Consider the following 17,657-nt stretch of genomic DNA (forward strand, 5'->3'; position numbering starts at 1 on the left):
GGTGAGAAAAATTACTTAGAAATTGGTATATTATTCTTAGATAACATTTTAAAAAATACCCAGTAATTATGAGTAGAAGTCTCCCATGTATTTATTATAAAAATAACATTTGGTAGTGGAATGTGAATTGGTTCTGGGAATGTGCAATTTTAATTGATTGTTCTAGTGGTTCTTGTATTTCAGAACCCTACAATATTGTCATTTAATACAGTAACATTCAGTAATATACTAGTTTTCTATTGCTGTCATAACATATTACCACAAATGTAGTCGCTGAACACAACACAAACATATTTATTCATAGTTCTGTAGGTCAGAAATCAGAGTACAGTGGCTCAGCTGGATTCTCTGCTACATATATCACAAAGTTAAAATCCTAGTGTTGGCTGGACTGAGTTCTTTTGTGGACGCTCTGTGGATGAGTCTGCTTCCACCCTCATTCAGGCCAAATTCAATTCCTTGTGATGATAGGACTGACGTCTCATTTCCCTGTCACCCGTCAATCTGGGGACCCCTTTTTGCTCCTGTAGGCTGCCCACATTCCTTCTCATGCTTTCCATGTGGCCGCCCACCAGCAAGAATGGGTCAAGATCCTGCCAACCTTTAAATCTCTCTGACTTCTCCTTATGCAAGTCTTCCCTGACTCCAGCCACAGAAAGATCTCTCCTTCTGAGGGTTCATGTGATCACACTGGGTCCATCTAGATAATCTAGGGTAATCTCCCTATTTTAAGGTCTATAACCTTCATTACATCTGCAAAGTCCCTTCTGTCATGTACTGTAACATACTAATAGGATTAGGCATGGGGATCTTTGAAGGGGCCATTCTTCTTACCAAAGGTAAATTTATATAAAACTTCACTAGTTTATGCAACACAAGTGTACTTGGCTTCTATTTGTAGAAAATTGAAATGATGCAAAATATATGTGTACATGTGATGTGTCATATAAAACATCAGGGGAGTCTTCTCTTTCTGTTTTTAATCAATAAATGTTTATCAGTCAGGAGCAGAAGTATAGAGATTTTTGTGAGATTTTATAAGGAATTAATGTATATTCATATTTTATTATAGATGTATCATATTTTATATCAAGAGGAGTTGGTCATGTTTACAGTATAAATTCTATCCATGTACATGTCCATTTTATGTTTGGCTCAAAATGAGTATTTATTCTATTGATAGTCTCTTTAACTGGCCAGAGCTGGAAGTCATCAGACTACTTAAGTGCCAGTCTTGAGAGACTAATCCCTACACAGAGCTGCTAAAATCAGAAAGCCTTTTCATCTGTGCATCTTCTCATCTGCCTTTGTAGTGGGATGGACCCCCTATGTTTACTCTTTCCTTCCCTGCCAGGTCCATTGTAGTGTTATTGGCAGCAGGGCCAGCAGAGTGTGGACACCAAATATGTCCTGTGCCTATATTTGCTTGAGGATCACTTTGAAAATATGCATGAACACGTGACTGCCTGCCAACTGGTACCAACTTGGAAACACGTGATTCTACTATCAGATTATCTTAAATTCTCTAATGTGTGGGTGAGCAGCCCCAAGTAGATCACAATCCTCTTCACTAGCAATCATAGAGCACCCGTTTCAAGAAGTGCTGGCACCTAAGAGTATGTCACTTACTTAGAATAGTTTCATAGATAAAAAGGGTCTGGTTAAAGATATTGGGAGGGGGTATTTTGACAAGAATTTTGCCAGAAGAAGGCATAAAATGAAAAAAAATATTTTGACCCTTTATTTAGTCATTCACTTCACAAATACTCATAGACAACCATACTCCATTAGGCACTATGCTAGGTGCTGGAGATACAATAGAACATAAGACTTAGACCCTGACCTCAAGAAACTTGAGGGTTAGATAAATGAAAGACAGTTACATAGCTGGTGGGAGTATACAATGGAAAATAGTTTGACAATTCTTCAAATAATTAAACATAGAGTTACCATATGACCCAATAATTCCACTCTTAGATGTATATCCAAGGGAATTGAAAACAAAGGTCCACTTAAAAACCAGTGTTCCTAGCAACGTTATTCATAGTAGCCATAAAGAAGCAACAGCCCAAATGTCCATCAACTGATGAATGGATAAAAAAATGTGGTACATAGATAAAATGGAATATTATTTAGTCATAAAAAGGAGTGAAGTACTCTTACCTGCTACAACATGGATAAACCTTGAAAACATTAGGCTTAGCAAAAGAAAGCAGACAAAAAGATTGTAAATTGTATAGTCCCATTTATATAAAGTGTTCAGAATAGGTAAATCCATAGGGACAAAAAGTAGATTTGTGGTGGCCAAGGGCTAGAAGGAAGAGTGAAAGAAGAATGACTGCTAATGGGTATGGAGTTTCTTTCTGAGGTGATAGAATGTTCTGGAATTAGATATTGGTGATGACTGCACAACTTTGTGACTATACTAAGAGCCATTGAATTGTATACCTTAAAAGTTTGAATTTTATGGTATGTGAATTATATCTCAATTAAAAAAGGCGGGCCTCCCTGGTGGCGCAGTGGTTGAGAGTCCGCCTGCTGATGCAGGGGATACGGGTTCATGCCCCGGTCTGGGAGGATCCCATATGCCGCGGAGCGGCTGGGCCCGTGAGCCATGGCCACTGAGCCTGTGCGTCCGGAGCCTGTGCTCCGCAACGGGAGAGGCCACAACAGTGAGAGGCCCGCGTACCGCAAAAAAAAAAAAAAAGGCAGTTACAACAGAAGATAACATATGCTATCACAGGTGTTGTGACAACACCCTAAAGTCGTACTAAGTCAAGATTTGAAGGATGTGGAGAACAGGGAAGGCTCTTCTTAAGGCATGACTGCTAAATTTACCTTTAAAGGATAAGTAGGAGCCAAGCAGGCAAACAAGGGTATGAAGATGGACACATTTACTTTGCCTCAATTCTATGATAAATTTTTCTTCTTCACAAATCATTTGCTCTACCTCTTTGTTTTAACTTGTGCCTATTCCCTTGCTAAGACGTTTTCCCCCCCTAAAGTTGTGCCAGCTAGAGGCCACTAATTTCCACATGTACTGGATTGGTGGTGGTGGCAGTGGTGGTGGTAGGTGGGCTCTGCATTCTCCTAGCTTCTTCAAGCTTTGCTTCAAAGCCATCTCTGCTTCACTATCATGTAAACAGCATCTCTCATCTCTCTTCCCCTGAGATTCATGCCAGCTGGGTTTAGTAGCCACAAGGCAGAGACTATAAAGTTTGGAAAGAAGGGATGGGATAAGTTTCGCTGGTGGTTACTGAGGTAGCTCCCATCATAAGTCCTGGAGAATTTCTATTTGTAGTGGGAAGTTCAGTTGATTTCTATGGGTGATGGAGAGATAGACTTTGACTGTTTGCACAGAAGTTGAATATTGGGTTCTTGGGATCTAGTTAGTAGTTATAACTGAGTCATCTCTCAGGCAGAACACTTTCCTGGAGGAGCTTGTAAGACCGTTGGCCTCTTCACTTTGGGTCAGCTTATCTTTTTAGGAGATGAATTAGCTCTTCTTAAAACTGCTTCTGAGATAATGACCTTATTTTACTGAAACACAGAATCTGAAACATAGATGGAATAAATGGCAGCCCTGGTGGAACTGATAATTATACTGCCTGGCTGTTGCTATCTTCTCAAGAGACTTTGTGATGAGCCTTTGGGAATTCTTGTAAAGTGAGCTTGACAGGAGTCTCAGATGCTGAATATATAGGGATCTCTGTGATCTTTTTTGCTGAAATGAAGAGGGTATCTGTGGTGATTAAGGAGAAGGCTCTTGTGTCCTTTTATCCTCTGGTACATCTGGGACTAAATTTAAAAAGTTGGACAAGTCCCCAACCTTTTTTATTCTAGCCAATCTAGTCAGTTTATCAACTGTCAACTAGTTCTGGTATGATTGGAGTATTATTCTTCAATTTGTTTTTAAAAATAGGAGTTGGAAGTATCTATTAATTGATAACATGCTCTTTTAATTTTATGAAGATGAAGTTGGATAAAAGGCCAAAATTTGTTTCATGTAAAATGACTTTACTCCATTCACTTTATGATCAAAAGTGGATACCATATGCTAGTAAATTAAATGAATTTCTGTAAGTTTAAAATGTTCTGCTAGATAAAATCTGACTTCTGTGAAATGGTTTCAACTTTTTGCTTCATTTCAAATATTTTATGTTTTAAAAGTTATTCTCATACATTTTATAGCTCTTAAAGAAAAAATATGGAGTTGTGGCTTGTCACAGACTAGCTGCTCCAGGAAGCAGACAGTGACGGTTAAGAGTGCAGATGGTTTGATGGGGACGTAACACCTGTGAAAGGAAAAGTGAGGAAACAGGACTAAGCAGGGTCAGAATCTTGATGCCAAAGTTACAGAGACTCTCCCAGCACAGTGGAAAGCTCCAGGGTAAATGTTGTCCATCAAAGAAGTCCCACATCGGGTGAAATGTTCAGGCCCTGGTACCTCTTCTGTGCCCAGTCATTGCCTGAGGGCTGCCCCCAAAAGTGTGATCTCAGCTTGAAACTGAGGCAGACCCTGGAAAGGTTCACAGCTGGAGGCTGTCAGCTCAGCAACTCCTCACAACCAGGCAGAGAGGCCTTTCTCCAAGGGGTATCTGAGTGATGTGTCCACATGCCTGCCACGGTTCGCCCCTTGTGACATACAGATCCATTTTGTGCATGCAGGGAGCAGTTCTTCCAGAGCACTGAGGGCCTTTCTCCTGGGCAGGATACTCAGAAGAGGAAAGTTAGTCCCCAACACTGCTGTTGGTCTGGAGGCCAGAGGTGGTTCTCATCATCTCCTTCTTCCATTATCCATCCTAAATCCTCTGCCTTCAGCTGTCACCTCTCTAAGTCTCAATCATAAGATGGTGGAGGCCCTGATAATCCTACTGTCCTTAGGCTGGGGTTGTTACATTTCTCATTCTCATTTAAAATTCTATAAGGGAGTACCAAGAGGTAGCTAGGTGGGCCACTCGAGTTTGTCACTTGTTACTCTCTACCCTCATTCTGTAACAACAGTCCTATCTCTCTTGCTGATCAGCAGCAATTACTCTTCACAAGATAGTGTCTCTCTGTCTTGCCTGCTGTTCGCTGGGCACAAGACGCCCAAAGTGCTCACGTGGCAGCCATAGTTTGTAGTTCAGTGAGACACTTGCTGTTTTCCCTGGTGAGAGTGTTCTAAACGATGGCGCCCTATCCTTGAACAATATTGCCTCTAAGCTGGTGATTCAGCTGTGCCTTAAGTGGACCATTCCAACACTTTCAGGCTGACAGCTTCTGATGGGGCACTGTGTGATATGGCCAGAAGATCCCATGGTCATGAGCTCTCTCCCACACCTTTTTTGTTGTACAGCGGGTTCCCTGGTTGGGGTGCTATATTGTGTTGGATTCCATGCCTGTGGATCAGGCATTTTGTAAGCACCCAGATGGTGGGACCAACTAAGACCAAGGAGGCAGAAAAGGCACACTCATATCTGGAATAGGTAGGTATTCCTGTGGGAATGAACTGTTGTCCCTTCTTGGTTTATAAAAAGGACCCAGTGTAGTCAAATTGAGTCCATTGTTCTGCTTGAGGAATAATGACCTACCAGGGGCTCAACATTGGTCTCTCTTGCTGGCAAATTGGACATGGAGAAGTAGAAGTAGCTAGACTGGCCTTGGTAAGTGGGAGTCTATGCTGTTGGGTCCTTGGATAACCTTCATCTGCTCTACTTTGTTCATGTGTCCATCATGCCAGTATTGAGAAGACTGCTGACAAGGCTGGCTGACATCAACTGGCTGAGCCCTTTTGTCTGTTTGGGTTGTTTAGTGCATCATTTTTGGTGGGTGTTATAAAAATCTTCATACTTGTACTCATTCCCCTATATCCATCCACGTGACTCAGACATTCCTAGTCTCCACCTTTTTTCTTCACAGTTTCCTGCCCAGCCAGCCAGTCCATTCACCATTGCTTATGAGTCTCTTCTCATTTTTGGGACATTTCTTTTTCCTTATCCTTCTACACAAAGTGGATGATCAGATGTGTCACCTGAAGTTCTGCCCATTTGGGAAAGTTTTTCTTCCCTACTGTAATTTAAGGCCATCCTTGAATTTTATAGGTTGAAATGTGTTCTCCAGCAAAGGTATTTTGAAATCCTAATTGCCAGTACCCTAGCATGTGACCTGATTTGGGAATAAGATCATTGCAAATATGCAGATCAATGATCCCTGGGTGGATCCATGGACACAGTGGACCTATTATAAACCAGCCCTTGGCCAGGATTCCATGTGTTACCTTACCCTCCTATGACTTCACTCTAATAGTGGGACCATGATGATGCTTTGGATCTCCAGATACCAATCTCAGCTATGACCCTGCACCCAATACTCTATCAACTATCTGGCTATTCTCCTTTCCTTAGTGTCTACTCATTTACGTAAATGGTTAAAGATCCTTTGGGGGAAGAACAGAGGGAATCATGGCAATGGATAATTGACATAGTGTTACAGGTCTGTTCCTCTAGGACAGGGTAACTTCTTTAGTCAGCAGGTTCCTAGTCTGAGAAGTGGATCAGGTAGAGATACTGGGCAAGACATCCTGACTTTCTATTGTGATGGCTGCCTTCAACCTCAGATAATTAACTTTGATTTCTTGTTGTGATACAAATTGAGTAGTACGTCTGTTGACCGCCTATCTATTTTGCCTCAAGGGATGTCGTGTTCAATAAACTAACTTCATGACTTTCAAGGTTAGGGTCCTTGACTCTGAGCTTGTTGGTCTTTATAATAATTACAAGTCCCTGGATTCTTGAGGTTTAGCTCCACTTCTGAGTCTGCAATATATGGTATTGGTAATTGCTCTCTCTCAACTAGTTGGATATTGTAACATTACTGAGATTACACACTGAATTTTTCTTCCTTTCCTCCCTCCTTCCCTCTGCCTCTCTTTCACCCTTTTTTTCCTTCTCTTTCTCTCTCCCTCCCTCCCTCTCTCTCCAACAAGCAAGTAACTACAGATGGTGTTGATATTTTCAAGGAACATCATATTATCTGTATCTATCTATCTATCTATCTATCTGTCTACAGGTGTATCCATATTATTCTTTAGTTGAGTACTTATGTGAACGTGCTCATAAGTGCAATTAATTCTATCTCAGAGAGTAAATGGACCCATTGCTTAGATGAATTGATTATTTTTGTATTTGGCAAGTTGTTAACATTGCCACATTTATAGATCTTAGCCTATTTGAACTTAAAATAAATCTAAAAATAGTCACAGAGAAAACTATGTAGACAAAATCCAATATTGATGACAGTTCCGCTAATGATTAATCAAAAGCAGGTGAAATTCACATGTTTAAAAACGTTATAGCCCTTTTCTTCAGAATATTATTTAGATTTGTTTCTTTTTTATTCTTAATTTAGCTCTTGGTTTAAATTGTGTTGATTCATTCAGTACTCATTCATAGTCCCTTTGTAGGCAAATTCAAGGATTTCTTCTCAGATTCACTTTGCTTGGTTGATGTCTACTGATGCCTTTAACAGCAATTTGGAATTATCCATTTCTTGAAATGTTCCCTTTGACTTTTATTACATATAACCTCCCATTTTCTTCTGTTTGCTGTTGTCCACTATCTTTGCTGTATCTTCTTCCTTCTCACTAATTTGGATCCCTCTCAAAGGACAGTTTTTTTTCACCCTTTTTATACGCCACTATTTTTATATATCAACCACTTTTATGTTTCCAGTTTTCCTGTGTCAGATCTCCAATCCTGACTTCTTTCTTGGGTTTTTAACTCAAACGTGTTTGTTTTAATACTGTGTTGTCAAACCAATAACAAAATAGTAAAAAAAAAAAGTCTCATTATTGTTCCTTTACAGATCCACTCCCCATACAAAAATTCCATTTTTTAATGCTGGTAATACCATTTTTTAAAAAAACTCTATAGGCATTATATTTTACAATATCTTCAAAGTCTACTTGTGAGCAATTCTAAGGCAATTAACAATGGATTTCTGTTGACTTCTTTGTTCAGATTTGCTCCTACGTTCATACATTTTCCACTCTACTTACACATTGCTAATCCAATTTTTCTTCAGATTGACTTTTATTGCGATGTCTTACCTGATTGCTCAACCTCAACTTTCTTCATTCTCTAATACCATGCTGCCTGATCATACATCTGTGAAACAGCTTTCAAAACATCTCTTTCCTCCTATCCCTTCCTCATTCCATTCCTTCCTCTTTCTATCAGCATCTAAATCTGCATCTCTACAAGAGTATGAGGTATGAATATGAGTTTACAAGGGAAATAGGAGTATCTCATAGCAACAAGACTTTAAAAGGTAGAGAAGCAAAAGTAAAGGTGAAAGAAATGCAGTGAAGCTGAGGTTGAGCTTAGTGCCCAAAATGTATGCCAGATTTGGGAAGATAATGCAAAGAGGTAAATATTTACATTACATAATTCATTATGTCCACCTGGAGCAACAAAACCATTGACAAAAAGTGTAGATATTCCTGGTTCTGAGAGCTGTAGGGAAGGGAAAATTTTCCTCCACCCACTTAGGGTCCCTGGATTCATCTGAAAATTTAATTGACAAACACATTAGCAGGAGAAAAGGACACAAATTTGTTTAATATAAGTTTTACATGGTACAGGATCCTTCAAGAGGAAATAAAGACCTAAAGAAACAGACCTGAGTATTTTATACTAGGTTTGATGAAAAGTAGACAGTTATCAAGGAATATGACAGATTAAGGAGGATGAGGTAATTATAGTAAACTGGGGGAAACTTAGCAAGGCCTGTTTATTAGGATTCTTCTTGGCATTTCTTTGTCCTCAGAGAAGTGAGGATTGTTCAATATCTGTAAATCAATCAGTGTGGTACACCACATTAACAAACTGAAGAATGAAAGCCATATGACCATCTCAATAGATGCAGAAAAAGCTTCTGATAAAATTCAACATCAATTTTATGATAAAAACTCTCCAGAAAGTGGGCATAGAGGGAACCTACCTCAACATGGTAAAGGCCATATATGACAAACTCACAGCTAACATCATACTTAATGGTGAAAAGTGGAAAGCATTTCCTCTAAGATTATGAACAAGACATGGATGTCTACTCTCTTTCCACTTTTATTCAACATAGTTTTGGGAGTCTTAGCCACAGCAATCAGAGAAGAAAAAGAAATAAAAGGAGTCCAAATTGGAAAAGAAGAGGAAATAAAACTGTCACTGTTTGCAGATGACATGATACTATACATAGAAAATCCTAAAGACTCTACCAGAAAACTACTAGAGCTCATCAATGAATTCAGTAAAATTGCAGGATGCAAAATTAATATACAGAAATCTGTTGCATTTCTATACACTAACAATAAAAGGTCAGAAAGAGAAATTAAGGAAACAATCCTATTTACCATTTCATCAAAAAGAATAAAATACCTAGGAATAAACCTACCTAAGGAGGCAAAAGACCTGTCCTCTGAAACTATAAGATGCTAATGAAAGAAATCAAAGATGACACAAACAAATAGAAAGATACACCATGTTCTTTGATTGGAAGAATCAGTATTGTCAAAGTGATTATACTACCCAAGGCAATCTAGAGATTCAGCACAATCCCTACCAAACTATCAATAGCATTTTTCATAAAACTAGAACCAAAAATTTTAAAATTTGTGTAGAAACACAAAAGACCCCAAATAGCCAAAGCAATCTTGAGAAAAAAGAAAAAAGGGGACCTGGAGAAATCAGGCTCCCTGACTTCAGACTATACTACATTGCTACAGTAATAAAAATAGTATGGTACTGGCACAAAAACAGAAATATAGATCAATGGAACAGGGTCGAAAGCCCAGAGATAAACCCATGCACCTATGGTCAATTCAATTAATCTATGACAAAGGAGGCAATGAAGAAAAAACAGTCTCTTCAATAAGTATGCTGGGAAAACTGGACAGCTACATGTAAAAGAATGAAATTAGAACATTTTCTAACACCATACACAAAAAAACCCTCAAAATGGATTAAAGACCTAACGGTAAGACTGAATACTATAAAATTCTTAGAGGAAAACATAGGCAGAACACCCTTTGACATAAATCACAGCAATATCTTTTTGGATTTGTCTCCTAGAGTAATGGAAAGAAAAACAAAAATAAACAAAATGGCCCTAACTAAACTTAAAAGCTTTTGCACAGCAAAGGAAATCATAAACAAAAAAAGCCAGCCTACAGAGTGGGAGAAAATATTTGCAAACACTGTGACTGACAAGGGATTAATCTCCAAAATATACAAACAGCTCATACAGCTCAATATCAAAACCAAACAACCCAATCAAAACATGGGAAGAAGATCTAAAAAGACATTTCTCCAAAGAAGACATACAGATGGCCAAGAGGCACATGAAAAGATCACTAATTATTAGAGAAATGCAAATCAGAACTACAATGAGGTATCACCTCACACTGGTCAGAATGGCCAACATCAAAAAGTCTACAAATAATAAATGCTGAAGAGCGTGTGGGGAAAAAGAAACCCTCCTACATTGTTGGTGGGAATGTAAATTGGTACAGCCACTATGGAGAACAGTATGGAGGTTCCTTAAAAAACTGAAAATAGAGCTACCATATAATCTTGCAGTTCCACTCCTGAGCATATATCCAGAGAAAAACATCATTTGAAAAGATACATACACCCCAATGTTTATAGCAGCACTATTTACAATAGCCAAGACATTGAAGCAACCTAAATGTCTGTTGACAGATGAATGGATAAAGAAGATGTGGTATATATATATATATATATATATATATATATACACACACACACATATACATACACACACACACACAGTGGAATATTACTCAGCCATAAAAAACAATGGAATAAAACCATTTGTAGCAACATGGATGGACCTAGAGATTGTCATACTGAGTGAAGTAAGTCAGACAGAGAAAGAGAAATATCATATGATATCAGTTATATTTTTGTGGAATCTAAAAAACAGATGCAAATGAACTTATTTACAAAACAGAAATAGACTCACAGACATAGAAAACAAACTGATGGTTGCCAAAGGTGGGGGAGAGATAAATTAGGAGTTTGGGATTAACATATATACACACTACTATATATAAAATAGATAACCAACAAGGACCTACTGTAGAGCACAGGGAACTATACTCAATATCTTGTAATGACCTATAATGGAAGAGAATGTAAAAAAAAAATTATATATTCATATATATATATATATATCTGAATCACTTTGCTGTACACCTGAAACTTACACAACATTGTAAATCAACTATATTTCAATAAAAATTTTAAAAAATACCAAGAACATTGAAGTTATTTGTTTCAGAAAGCAAAGCTGATGTCGTGCTTCCCAGTCCCTTTTTAATTTAAGGACCTCAGAACACAGAGTTTATCTGATTGTGCTCTTCTTTCCATTGCATGCTATTTCCATGAGGCCTTACTAGGCTCCTCTTTAATGAAAAAATTTTAATGTTTTCCTTCTTTATCCCCCATTTTTAATTGCACTTCTCTTCCTCCTAATATACCTACTCTAGAATATTTAATTTGTTTCCCTCGCTTTCTTCCTTTCATACATTTAAATGTATGCTTTCTAGAAAAATCATGTTTAAAGTTTTGCAGAAATATGAATTGCACTATATATACTATATTTCTTATAATTAGTTAGTAGTTTATTTGGGGCAGTGGGATTTCAATGTAGGTAATCATATCATTTGCAAATAATGATATCATATTGTTTCTTCCAATTATTTTGCTTAATTTGTTTTTCTTTTTTTTAATTGTCCTTGTAAGGCACTCAAGTACATGGGTCAATGGGAATGTTGATAGTGGGCTTTCTTATATTGTTGCTGATTTTAAAGGGATGGTGTCTACTATTTTCCTGTTTATAGTGGTGTGTGTGTGTGTGTGTGTGTGTGTGCACATGCATGTGTTTGTGTTTGACCTGGAAAGTTCCCTTCTATATGCGGTTTACTGAGATAGACAATCATATGGTTTTTTTCCCCTTTATTAAAGTGGAGAAAGATACTTAAGGTTTTTCTAATACTGAACTATCCTTGAATTCCTGGTATAAACTTAAGTTGCTCAGGTTTATTATTCATTTTTGGACTCAGATAATAGCAACTTATCTGGATTGCCTCTTGGATTTTTCTACCAATATTACCTGTTAATCACTTTATTTGGTATCACCATAACAAACTAACTCTTTTCTTCAGGGCTTTACCTTCTAACCATCTCCCTATTTCATTCCCCTACCTCTCCCCTCTGGGGTTAAATCAATCTTTTATAAGCCCCATTTTAAGAGTCTAAGGATTTTTTTTTTTTACATCTTTATTGGAGTATAATTGCTTAACAATGGTGTGTTAGTTTCTGCTTTATAACAAAGTGAATCAGTTATACATATACATATGTTCCCATATCCCCGTCCTCTTGCGTCTCCCTCCCACCCTCCCTACCCCACCCCTCCAGGCGGTCACAAAGCACCGAGCTGATCTCCCTGTGCTATGCGGCTGCTTCCCACTAGCTATCTACCTTACGTTTGGTAGTGTATATATGTCCATGCCTCTCTTTCGTTTTGTCACAGCTTACCCTTCCCCCTCCCCATATCCTCAAGTGCATTCTCTAGTGGGTCCCTGTCTTTATTCCTGTCTTACCCCTAGGTTCTTCATGACATTTTTTTTTCTTCTTAAATTCCATATATATGTGTTAGCATACGGTATTTGTCTTTATATCTTTCTGACTTACTTCACTCTGTATGACAGACTCTAGGTCTATCCACCTCATTACAAATAGCTCAATTTCATTTCTTTTTATGGCTGAGTATATTCCATTGTATATATGTGCCACATCTTCTTTATCCATTCATCTGATGATGGACATTTAGGTTGTTTCCATCTCCGGGCTATAGTAAATAGGGCTGCAATGAACATTTTGGTACCTGACTCTTTTTGAATTATGGTTTTCTCAGGGTATATGCCCAGTAGTGGGATTGCTGGGTCATATGGTAGTTCTACTTGTAGTTTTTTAAGGAACCTCCATACTGTTCTCCATAGTGGCTGTACCAATTCACATTCCCACCAGCAGTGCAAGAGTGTTCCCTTTTTTCCACACCCTCTCCAGCATTTATTGTTTCTAGATTTTTTATATATGTATATATTTTTTATTAGTTTCTGCTTTATAACAAAGTGAATCAGTCATACACATACATCTGTTCCCATATCCCTTCCCTCTTGCATCTCCCTCCCTCCCACCCTCCCTATCCCACCCCTCCAGGCGGTCACAAAGCACTGAGCTGATCTCCCTGTGCTATGTGGCTGCTTCCCATTATCTATCTACCTTACGTTTGGTAGTGTATATATGTCCATGCCTCTCTCTCGCTTTGTCACAGCTTACCCTTCCCCCTCCCCATATCCTCAAGTCCATTCTCAAGTAGGTCTGTGTCTTTATTCCTGTCTTACCCCTAGGTTCTTCATGACATTTTTTTTCTTCTTAAATTCCATATATATGTGTTAGCATACTGTATTTGTCTTTCTCTTTCTGACTTACTTCACTCTGTATGACAGACTCTAGGTCTATCCACCTCATTACAAATAGCTCAATTTCATTTCTTTTTATGGCTGAGTATATTCCATTGTATATATGTGCCACATCTTCTTTATCCATTCATCCGATGATGGACACTTAGGATGCTTCCATCTCCGGGCTATTGTAAATAGGGCTGCAATGAACATTTTGGTACATGACTCTTTTTGAATTATGGTTTTCTCAGGGTATATGCCCAGTAGTGGGATTGCTGGGTCATATGGTAGTTCTATTTTTAGTTTTTTAAGGAACCTCCATACTGTTCTCCATAGTGGCTGTACCAATTCACATTCCCAACAGCAGTGCAAGAGTGTTCCCTTTTCTCCACACCCTCTCCAGCATTTATTGTTTCTAGATTTTTTGATGATGGCCATTCTGACTGGTGTGAGATGATATCTCATTGTGGTTTTGATTTGCATTTCTCTAATGATTAATGATGTTGAGCATCCTTTCATGTGTTTGTTGGCAGTCTATATATCTTCTGTGGAGAAATGTCTATTTAGGTCTTCTGCCCATTTTTGGATTGGGTTGTTTGTTTTTTTGTTATTGAGCTGCATGAGCTGCTTATAAATTTTGGAGATTAATCCTTTGTCAGTTGCTTCATTTGCAAATATTTTCTCCCATTCTGAGGGTTGTCTTTTGGTCTTGTTTATGGTTTCCTTTGCTGTGCAAAAGCTTTTCAGTTTCATTAGGTCCCATGTGTTTATTTTTGTCTTTATTTCCATTTCTCTAGGAGGTGGGTCAAAAATGATCTTGCTGTGATTTATGTCATAGAGTGTTCTGCCTATGTTTTCCTCTAAGAGTTTGATAGTTTCTGGCCTTACATTTAGGTCTTTAATCCATTTTGAGTTTATTTTTGTGTATGGTGTTAGGGAGTGATCTAATCCATACTTTTACTAAGGATTTTTTAAAAACACACTTAATTAACATAGGTCTGGTCCTAATGGAACTAAAAAACAAGGTAGTCCCCAGCTGTTTCTAAATCTGTAGTCCAGGCAAGGGACCTGTGCTTGGAATGGACAAAAAAACAGAGCAGAAAATCAATGGTATCTGAGGGATGAAGGATAAATAGAATACTTTTTGGTTTTAACTGCACCAGGGGAACAGGGATGAGTAGAATGATAAGACTTTGGCAGAAAATGTTTATTTGAAGACAGGGGCTTGATTCTGTCATTAAGAAATCAAGATCTACTACCTGGGTAACTCATTGGCTAACTGATCTAGTTAGAGCATTTTTACTTTATGCCTCCATTGTTTAATTGATAATGAAAATAGCTAACATTATTGAACCCATAATAACATTCAGATAGTTAGTACTAAAATGCTTTTTTTTAGTATTTACTTATTAAAACCATTTCATGGATGATGAAATTGGTCACAGAGAAATCAAGAAACATGGCCAAAGTCCTTCAGTTGGTATGTAGCTGAAGATTTAAATCTAGGCCAGAGCCCACAGTGGTTTTCTAGTTTAAGAATTGATTATTAGATATTTTAAAACATTTTCTAAGTATCATGCCTTAAGTGAGAAGTTTAATGAGTCTTAACCTGATTATTACAAGTTATTAGGTAAAAGTTTTGAAAAAACAAATGGAATGATTTAAATAAACCTGTGGCATGTAGCTTTTTGCTATCTTTATTAATTTGAATGAAGTTTTAAAACTAAATTCAAGCCCATGAAAGTGTTCATTTTTTATCAAGTCACTGAATAATTTACTATGTTAACGATCTATTAATTCCTTTAACCCCTGGTTACTGTATTTATTATAATAGGTTAACATTGAAACGGTATTAAGATTGAGCCTGGAGAACCTAAAAAATGCTTATGTTCTACACACACACACACACACACAGAACACACACACATGTATTCTCTTTCCCTTTTCTTCCTCTCCCTTTCTCTTTTAATGTGTTTAGAGTCACTACTGAGGGAAAATAAGTAAATGGAACGATATTTTCCCCATTGCTATATGTTGCTCTCAAGTTTTTTAGCATATTTGAGTAACTAGTTTGCTTAGTTGACAAATTATTTTTCTTGTTTGTTTTAGTTTTTATTTGATGGGAAAATTCTTTATAACCATCAAACTATATATTTGATCTGAGAGAAGGATAGCAAAACCTCACTACAATGGTCCTTTCATCTACTTAGAGATGTTCATTTCCAGTAATCAATGTATAATAAGGAGAGGTGTCAGGAGCTGGGTAAACAGAGTTTCTTCCAGTTTCTCATGAGTCAGTTCAGTACATCGTAAACACCCTTGTTTTCCTCAAACATATTTTCAAGGGTAATTGCAAACATCCATTGAGAAAAAAATATATATATATATATCAAACATTTCATATATGTGATATTCAGATAATGATTTCTAAAAGTTTATACTATGAATTTTATTAGCATCAGTATTAATTTTAGAGACAGGTAGTAAGCATTAAGTTCGTTCAAGTGTACAGAATCCTACTAGTAGAATTATCCCAATCAAGATGATTGTAAGTGATCTTTTTTAATTAAAATGTTGAAATAATTTCCAGATGTGAGCTAATTTCTTTACTTGACACAACTTATACACTCTAGAAAACATAGATTTTCTTTTAAACCAGAGGGGTTTTTTGTTTGTTTGTTTTTGCCATAACATTAAATGATTGTATGGCACATCCTTGAAACAAATTATCATCATAAAGCTACTAAATTTTTAACATTAAAATTTAATTTCCCTATTTGTTGGGCTAATGTTATGACTTTTTAATTTTGGACTTTAGTTTATATATTATCGTTTTCTTTATGTCTGTATGTTGAATGATATATCCATATGTCATAGAACAACAGTATATACATATATATGTATTTAGAAACAGACTTTCATGGCAGTGAATAGTTTGACAGTATAGTGATCTGAGTGTATTTTGTGTATAATATAATAATAATAGTTAGTAGTACTGTAGCTATCACTTGCTGATATGTGCCAGGCACCATAGATCATTTTATGTGTTTTAACTTATTTAATGTTCACAACCACCTTCGTGGATATAAGTATAATTATCTCCATTTTACAGTGGAAAAACTCAGTACATAGAGTTTATATACAAGTTTAAACAACCATTAAGAGGGAGATGAAGGATGAAGCGCAAGAAGTCTGGTGTTAGAGAGTGGATTCTTAACTACTACACTCCTTGCCTCATGTAATGAAATATGTCATTAAATGCCATATCCTCAGTACATAGCCTGTTCCTTATATTCAGTACATTACTCTGTGTATTCTTAATCATGTATGTCTTATGAAGAAGGTAATACTAAAGTGAAATTATAAGCACCAAGTACCACCTGATAATATTGGATTTGAAACGGAAGTCACGAAATGAGAAGGTTTATCTTTATCAGAATCCAAGTAGCTTGTTTAATTCACTTTAAGTAGCAGATTGGGAAGTAGAGCTTTTTGATGACTAAACTTCATGTCCTTAATATGTTTACTTTAACACAATATTAAATCAGTTCTGAAGGTGCAGGTGTGTTTGGGTAGCTTTTCTCTCTTAGTGAATTTGTAACATTAGCAAAAATGTTTTTGCACCTGGATTTGTTCAGCGATAACAGACTTTCTCAGCCTAAGAATAAATTTGGACTCCTTAAAATTTTTTTTCTATGATTGAAAAATAGTCTAAATCTAAATAATTTTGGAAAACCCTGCAGCAATAAATAAATAAAATTTGTTTACATAGGTGCAACAAAATATTTCCTTTTAATAGGGATTGTTTCTACTTGTAATAAGTTAATAATCTTCAAGCAAAAGGGGCTAGAGACAGTAACTTGTTTGTGGAGTCCGAGGCTGTTAACGCATAGGTTTAAAAGGATCCTGCTCTTTTGAATCCTTTTCCTTTTTTATTTCAATATTAACTGACAGTTTTGATTTGTTTCTTTTGTGAACATGAAGCTTGTTCCTGATATAGACTCTGCACTAGCTGTTCTTTTTGTTTGGAAAACTCTTCTGCCTGATTGATAATTATGTGGCTGGCTTCTTTATGTTATTCAGATCACAGTCCATATCTCAATATCGCAATAGAGTTATCCCCAGACTGTCA

At 37.0% G+C, this 17,657-nt stretch overlaps 1 protein-coding gene across 2 annotated transcripts in view; it reads left to right on the forward strand.

Annotated features, from left to right (window-relative positions):
- CFAP299 (cilia and flagella associated protein 299) overlaps positions 1-17,657 on the forward strand; it is a gene marked incomplete at both ends in the record, with an annotated part of 622,955 nt that overhangs the window by 19,344 nt on the left and 585,954 nt on the right. The window lies entirely within an intron of this gene.

The sequence above is a fragment of the Hyperoodon ampullatus genome (assembly GCF_949752795.1).
Source record: "Hyperoodon ampullatus genome assembly, chromosome: 1".
NCBI lineage: Eukaryota > Metazoa > Chordata > Mammalia > Artiodactyla > Ziphiidae > Hyperoodon > Hyperoodon ampullatus.